We start from the raw sequence: 9,207 nt of genomic DNA on the forward strand, positions 1-9,207 counted from the left end.
GCTACATTGTGTCGATGGGACAGAGGCTTAAGCCTTGATTTTTTTTGTTTGTTTTTATTTAAATAAATATGTAAAAATTATTTGCAAATTATTCACGATAAAAGTAGTAAACAAATTTTTGTCCACTGAATTCATGATAAACCACGATGTTTATCTTTAAATACAGTGACAACGTACAACTTTTCTTCTTGAATTAATTCTTGTATTTCTTTTTTAAATTAATATTGAATAAAGTTTAATTCAAGTAGAAATCGTGTTCGTTATGTTTCTGTTTTTTCAATACATTAAAATAACTTTTTTCATCCTATTTAAAAAAAAAAAACTGTCACTATCAATAGTCTGACTGCTTGACAAATCCTACTTATTTTGCTTACTATGCATGACGTCATTTTTCAATTAGTAGGCCTTGTCTCGGTAGTGGTTAATCTGCTCAGGTGTTTTTATTAACCCGAGGTGGCTTATATGATTAGCTTGGAACGACTTGGGGAAGATTTGGATGCAGACTACTTTGGTTTGGTGAAAAGTATAAAAAAATATTATTTTCATTTTTCGACCGGAACTCATGCGTGAAGCCCATGCTCAGACGACATTTCTCTGTCAACATCCGGTTTTAATTCTTTTATGTATGTTGTTTCTGTCTGTAAAGAGATAGGATTAGGATTAACAGGTTAGGAATAAAATTTATATATTTTTATTCTCGGTTTGGTATCAAGATATTAGTGACCCCTTCCTGTTGGCAATGCTGCTGAATTGTTGGATCGTCTGTTGTGATGGTTAGTACACCAATCAACGGTGTTGGCCTGCTGGCAGTGCTGTTGAACTGTTGGGTCGAGAAAATGCCTCTTTTATTGGCTCAGATAACGTCAACAGTCCAACGTGCATTTTCTTGAAATGTGGGTCAATTTCGCTGATCCAATCTCTTCTTTTACGTCATTCCCGGGCGTCTGCATCCAGGCTTCCGACTGACTTTCCTTTTTGATGTCATTACCGGGGATCTGGATTATCCAACAATTCCATATTTGTTAATCTTACTCTCCTCTTCTGTTTGACGTATTCTGTTGAGCTCCAGATGTCAGAAGCATTTTCATTGGAGCGAATTGCAATAACTCTTAGTCTATTAACTTCTAATCTTGTCAATCTTTCTTCCTCAGTTTCGTTTCTATCTTCTTTGGGTGGTATGTTTAATACATACCTGAAAGGGGAAAGCATTATCTTAAACTTTTCAAAAGAATGATATGCATCTCAAGAAAAAAGGATCCTTTATGATCCGTTACATTGTTTTTAGCAGCATTATTTTGGAAGGTCAAAGTTAAGAGATAGTGCAAGAAATTTTGGCCTATGTTAGGGACCACTATCATGCCAAATTTTATCAAGATTGGTTGAGAGGCTGAGGATGTAGGTAGATTTGATTCAAATTCACAAAGAAGTGTGCTAGCGCCATAGTGACTACCCCTGGGATGGTGGTGAATCCCAACTTGGTTTGCAACATCCCTAGGTGGGGAATTTTATGAAGAACTGCACGAAATATAACTTTTTATCTTTGACTTTCACTTTGAAAAATGGTGTGCAGCATTCTTAGGTCAGAGACTATTATCATGTTAGGTTTGGTCATGATCGGTTTAGAGGTATGGACTGTAGAAGAGTATATATACTTAGGCTATGATCTTGAAAAAAGGTGTGCAATATCCTTAGGTGGAGAACCACCATCATGCTAAATTTGGTCATGGTCTGTCCAGTGGTGTGGGCTGTAGGAGAGTTACACCCCCCACACACATGAACGCTGCTACTTTTTATATATATATATATATATATATATATATATATATATATATATATATATATATATATATATATATATATATATATATTATATCTCTACTATTATATAAGTCATTTTGTGTATGTAAGTTCCATCCCTATAGGTTCCGAAACGGCTGAGCCTATCTTTTGCGAATTTCACACAAAAGTAATTTATATGTCTAGCGGTGTTCTTAGATATGTTTTGTACAGAAATTAAGAATCGAAAATTGAAAAAAATCCGATCCTAAAAAGAATCTATCTTTTTTATAAATAAAATCCCCCTGTTCAAAGCCTGGGTGTACCTCACCATTTTATTTTATTTTTTTTATTATTAATAAGTTCATTTTACGATAAAAGGAAAGGTACCATTTAAAATCGCCGTAAATCATTTCTTCCTTTGCATATTTTAAAAGTAAACATTAATCAGAAGTGACTTTTCTAGTGCATTCATCGTCAAGCCCAAGTATCAGCTGACGGAATCTGATGAACAACATATCCTTATCATCATTATTTATTTATTTTTTTTTTAATTAGGTCACCGGGCCAATTATTCCTTGTAATATATAATATTCAATAGAGGATTGATTCTATAATAATACATACGGAGTCTGCATGAATAAAATATCATGTTTAAGCATATTGTATGACTGGGCAACACTGGGCGTCCAGCTATTATATATATATACTAGCAAAAGTACCCGTCGTTGACTTGGTTCAAAAACAGCCTACAGAAAATGGACTCTGATTTATGAAAGTATGATAGGTTATGAAAAGGAAGGGTTGTAAATTTGGGTTGAATTTGGGGGTATCAAAACCAAAGCAAAATATAATGAAAGTAAAAATAAAATAGATAAACCCCATAATTTATTATACCATACCTGTTCACACTGAAATACTTATCACAATATTCTGTGAATCTATATTAAAAAAACTTGTTAAACTTTGTGACATATTTCCATTCTATGGAGGTCAGGTGTGAACGAACACCCCATAATTTTATTATACTATATTTCTTCAAACTGAAATATAATTATTAAAGTATACTTACGCAGATAGATATAAAAAGTCTTTATTAAAATTTGTGCCTATTTCCATTCTATGGAAGCCAGGCGCGAACGTAAACCCCACAATTTTATTATACCATCCCTATCAAAAACACTTGTAAACGTTTTTTTTTTTTTTTTTTTTTTAAATTTTTTATTTCCACACTTTGTGGACCAGGCGCGTACGCAGACCCCACAATTTTAATGAGTCATCAATATGTCAGATCAAACATACCCATTCCTGTGTCTTAAAGTATACTTACGCAGATAGATATAAAAAGTCTTTATTAAAATTTGTGCCTATTTCCATTCTATGGAGGCCAGGCGCGAACGCAGACCCCACAATTTTATTATACTATCCCTATTTAAGTTAAAACATACTTATCAAAGTATTCTTATGTACATCTATATCAAAAACACTTGTAAACGTTATTTTTTTAATTTTTAAATTTTTTATTTACATACTTTGTGGACCAGGCGCGAACACAGACTCCACAATTAAATTTTTAATGAACCACCGTTCTGCCAGATCAAACATACCCGTTCCTGTGTCTCGATACATCTTCTATCATTATATGTAATAAGTTTTTTAAAATAGTCAAGCATATAGGAGCCTATTCGTGACCACACACACACACACACACACACACACACACACACACACACACACACACACACGCAGAGCTTTATATAATATTATTAAATGCAACGGAGACACTTTGCTTTATGATTCTTTTTTTTAATTTTTCGATTTTCCGTATAATCTTTTTTGTATCAAAATCAAAAATATTAATAAAAGTTCCATAGTTGTTGCTGTCACGAGCGCTTTCGATTCATCCACGAATCATCACCAGGTGTTTAAGTAAAAGTCCCATATATATTTAATTATTTTTTAGGGATAAAAACATTATTATATCTGTTAAAAAAGGAAGACTGAGTTTTTTTGTATTTATGGTAAAAAGAAGGACAGAGGGAAAACATTTAATGGAGGTTGAAAAAAAATAAATAAATAAGGGGTAGAGTCAGACAACAGGGTTTCCTCCTCACTTTTCAAATCCGAAGCGATTTTTTTTTTTTTTTTTTTTTTTTTTTGTACAGGGAAACGAATTCAAATGGGGGAACGACTAACCGGTCGGCTGACTCTATCCACTTATTTATTTATTTTTTTTTCAATCTTCATTAAATGCTTTCTCTCCGTCATTCTTGTTACCATGTATACAAAAAAATTCAATCTTCCTTTTTTAACAGTTATAAACAAACATTATATATATATATATATATATATATATATATATATATATATATATATATATATATATATATATATATATATATATATATATAATGTTATATATATATAATGTTATATATATATAATATATATATATAATATATATTATATATATTATATATATATATATATATTATATATATATATATATATATATATATATATATATATATATATATATATATATATTATGTTTGTTTTCACTAGGTTTTTTATGTATTTGTTAAACACTCCGCTTATATCTTTGATTTTTTTAAATCTTATCTTGTCCCATACGTATTGTACAATAAATCTTGTTTTGAAAAGACATTTTATTTTATTTTCTTCACGAAGTGTTTACTTGTCTATTCACATTTTACATACGTCTTGAGAAAAGTTCTCCACCCTCCCCTCTTGTTCGATATACGTGTGTGTTCGAACCGGAGGACCAAAAGTTTTTCTTCTTCTGTTACATAACCGTTCTTTGTTGCCTCCTATGAGACATGAACGTAACAGCGTACCTGGTTTGTGAGTGAGAGAGTGTATATATGAAATATGCACGTGCATTCAATGAGCAGTTTGTACATATGTCTTGTTGCACAGGATACTGAAGCTATTTTGTGTGGACCATTCTCATATGCATTGACTAAGGGAAGACGACCAGAAAAGAGAGAAATAAAATGTGTTTGGGTTTTCATGCCACATGCAAAATCTTGCATTTGATTGGTTAAAAGAAATTGCTAATTTGAGATTTTCTCCACTCAAAAGTTGATACATAAAAATAACATTCACTGTCGCTGGTTTGAAGGTTTGTTCTGTTGATTAGTCTGTTTTTTTTTTTTTATTCATTTTTTTTTATTGTTATTTCACACCAAACAAAGCACAGTGCCACTTTGATGTAAGGGGCTACTATTTGGGATCAAATTTACAGGGATACCATGTAGGCAGTGAGATGTCTGTACACGTGAACTTTTGCCTGTCAGTACAGTCATGGAAGCAGGAAAACCGGAAGGGAATTCCAATGTTTAGCAGTTTGAGGGGAAAAACTATTTGAGTAGAAAATCTTCTGACATCTTGGAATCTCTACAGTGTAAGGATGGGATTTTGTTGATGGTTGGATTAATCGGTCGTATTTATGTTGAGGGGATACAAGTGCTTGCAGCTCATCAAAACATATTCCATTAAAATACTTATAAAGCAGGCACAGGGATGCAACATTTTGGCGATGGGACAGAGGTTGGAGAAATACAACTTGACAGATCGACGACCATCTGGGAACACGAACCACCACCGATAACATCAAACGGAAAAGTGACCGTGTTCTATGACAAAGACATACAGGCAGGCAGATACATAAAAGACAAGATCATCAAACCAGATATTGTAATATGGAACAAACCCGAAAGAACTGCGCTCATTATCGATGTCACAGTCCAAAATGATTTTGGCCTTAATGGAGGTGAAAGGGAAAAGATAACAAAATATTAGGACCTAAAAAAATGATCTAAAAACGACATGGTCTCTGAAAGAAATAAACATTATACTGGTTGTGATAGGAGCAACTGGCTTAATAAAAAAGAATCTTCAGAAATACGTAGAAGCAATCCCTGGAAGACCAAGCTGTAACGAAATACAAATAGCAGCCATAAAAGCAACAGTATCTATTCTTAAAAGAGCCCTCGGATATAAATTTAAATCATAACAGAATCAAGTGTTAGCTCCAAGAGGGAGCCCCTTGATATCTTAAAACTTACTGAAGTAAAATAAAAAAAAAACTTAGAGAATGCAATGATTTAATCTGTCATTGAAGAACTACTTCAGCCTCACTAAGAATCACGGACGGTTAGTGAAGAGAGAACCCTGGAAGCAACACGGAAAGATGTCCCCACTCTCTCTCTCTCTCCTGTCCCTATCCACTGGATGCTTAATCATCAACTACCTTTACCTGAAAATAAATGCTGACTAACTCTATTTCTTCACTTGAACACTGTCCAACATTCTTCTACGTACACCAAACGATGCCGGAAATTGAATAAATCTTTTTGTTGTTGTTATAAAAATGATTTTGTTTTTATTTTCATGTGAAAGTTTTCATTGCATATTACTAATATATATGAGTTGGTCTTAACAGCTTCTTGATAAGTCTTATTTGTTTTGCGATGGTTTGTTGAAGTGCATCCTTCCTCTTCAGAATTGAATTAGGCAACCGTGTCACTAAACAACCTGACAGGTCATCCCCCTCCCCCTCCCTGCTTCATGCAGACAATCCCACCTTTCAAACCAGGATCTGCAAAATGGAAAGAATCACAGAGAAAATATCCTGTTTACCACAATAATTTTGACAAGAAGAAAAATAAAAAATAAAAGAAGAAGAAGAAGAAGAAGAAGAAGAAGAAGAAGAAGAATTCTGGAGAAAACTGATTTTGTTTATAAAATCTTATAGGAGTTTTTAAGCTCAAACTGATTTATTATTCTCACATAGATGTATTACTTTTGGGGCTAGAAATAATTTTCATTGGTTGATAATTGTTAGGGTTCACACATTCCTGTGAAACTTGCTTTTGGAAGTGACAAAGAAAGCAAATTCCTACAAAGCAGAGAAAGAAGGAGTGTAGCAATTAGAGGTATTTGCTTTTTAGCGTTTGTAGGAATCACTTTGCAGTACAGTCGATAATAATTCAGTTTCAATAATAATAATAATAACAACAACAACAACAACAACAACAACAACGATAACAATGACTTGTGAAAATTCCTAGCAAATAAATAATAAAAATAAATATGGAAAACATTTATTTTTTTATTTTACTTGTTCAGCGTTTTTTTGTTTTGTTTTTTCTTAGGAGTGGTGAAGGAGTTCAATTATTTTCAATGACTAGTTTTCCACTGACAAAAGAAAAGGTTTGTCCTACAATTCTCTCTTTTCACCACCAAACCTCAGATTCTTACTTTGTCTCAGTTGAAAAGACTGTTTTTCTCCTTAAAGAAGCCCTACTTTGATAAACTTCTAGGACTAACGTCAGGGTTGTGAATTCCGTGATAGAATCGTTGATTGAATTTTAAAATAAAATGAAAAACGCATAAGATACGTCTGAAAGCCAAATTACAATGCAATATAATGAAAATAAACAAATATTTATTTCCAGACATGAAATGAAAGACTTACATAAAATCTGTTGCCAATGTCGATGGAAAAATGTTTGCATCATTCCACCACTCTCGAAAGTATCTTATTTCTGACGCAATCCTCTACTTGTATAAGAGTCAGATACGTCCTTAGATGGAGTAGTTGCCATATCTAGAAAATTGCCACTAGCAGCACTCTATCCTGTTTTTACAGAACACAAAATCGACTTCGAAATCTAGTGGGTGATGTTCTCTCCCCTTCTTTTCTCTATCCCAGAAAAGACATTGCTAGTCTTTCTCTACTGTATTGTTATTTTAATAAATGCTAGAATGAGCTTCAATCCCTGATTCCCAACTGTAAAACATTCCGTTTGTATAAAAACTCCATTGCTTTTTTTTTTCTAATGATTATTTCAGCTTATGTATACATTGAAAGCATGTTCTTAATATAAAAAGCATAATACTAAATAGATTTTAACTCGAAATAGTTCTTCATTTATTTAATATTAAACAAAATAATGTTTATCGTGTGTACACAATTTTTATTGCACATTATGTTCAGGCCATTTAACTGCGATTTTACTCTTTCTTTTTTGCTGTCCTTGCATTAAAGAAATGATTTCACATTAATATGGAGTGAACTCAATATTTTCAACCAAAGAAAATGATTCCCGCTTGTTTGAAACGGTGAAGCTAGTGAGCCAGTATGAAATGCCAAATCCTAATAAAACAGGCAGCCAAAAACCCAAGAGAGCAGAAAGAGTTTGACAAAGCCCTAAACAGAACCGGATACCATATTATGCCCGCCTCTCCATTCTTTAAGACGAGAGGAGGCAAAATGAACACTCAACTCAACAACACACATAAGCAAGTAACTATTCCATTTACACACATACATTCACACACTAACAAATGATAACATATTCGCACACTAACAAAGATTGCATACATACAATGTTTCCTGAACACGCACATACACATATTCACACATAGTCTCTAGGCTTGTTATATGATATATGGTCTTTATATTGTTTGAATAATTTGGACTGCTGTTCTCATTTCAGTTGATGTAACTTCCGACCTTCTTCTTAAGGTGTCTATTCTCGAACACAGGAATCTTTTTGTCAAACATAGGAATCTGCACAGAATTTCGAAACAAAACCTTTTCTTCAATGCATGAGAAATACCATGCAGAAATTTCCATCAGGTTCTTTAGATTTTGTATTTTTCCTTTCCTCTATACATTTGGCCGTCTCGCTTCATTTATAATTGTTGGTTAAGCAATCCACAACTTGTAGAAACTCTGTAATACAAGATTAAATGAATGTTCCCCACGAGGACAAACTTAGACACAAGGACATAATAGATTAAGAATAGTATCAGAGCAGATACTACACTTCCTAGTTATATAAAAATGTGAAATTTTGAATACATTCTGTTTCCATTTCTTCTTTGATGGTTGTTGCGCAGCTCCGTTTCAGTCGATGTAACCTCCGACCTTTTTAAGGTGTCTCTTCTCAAACTCAGGAATGTTTTTTGTCAAACATACAGACCTGCACAGAACTTCGAAACAAAACCTTTTATTCAATCCCTGGGAGTATACCATGCTCTCACTCCATCAGCCATGATTTGGTAGATGTTCTAAGTAATTCACAATTGTATTCTGACTATGGCCTGCACTGAAGATTGAACCTTCAACTTCCAGAAACGTGTCACTTACAATTGAATTTTACCAAGTACTTTATCCGTTATGCCATAGGTCCTTGCAGAGGCTACATCGTCCGAAATGTGAAAATAAAACTCAGGATGCGAACAGTACTCTGAGTAAAAAAAATAATTCAAATTATCAATCCTTATCTCCAAAATTCAGAAACATAAGGATGATCTTATTTTAAACGCTCGTTCATTATTAACTCATTATCTATTGCCTTAACAAGTTGTCAATAAATTTTTTTTAATGTACTAACG

Source organism: Euprymna scolopes, chromosome 17 (assembly GCF_053919585.1).
Source record: "Euprymna scolopes isolate OS-2025 chromosome 17, ASM5391958v1, whole genome shotgun sequence".
Lineage (NCBI taxonomy): Eukaryota > Metazoa > Mollusca > Cephalopoda > Sepiida > Sepiolidae > Euprymna > Euprymna scolopes.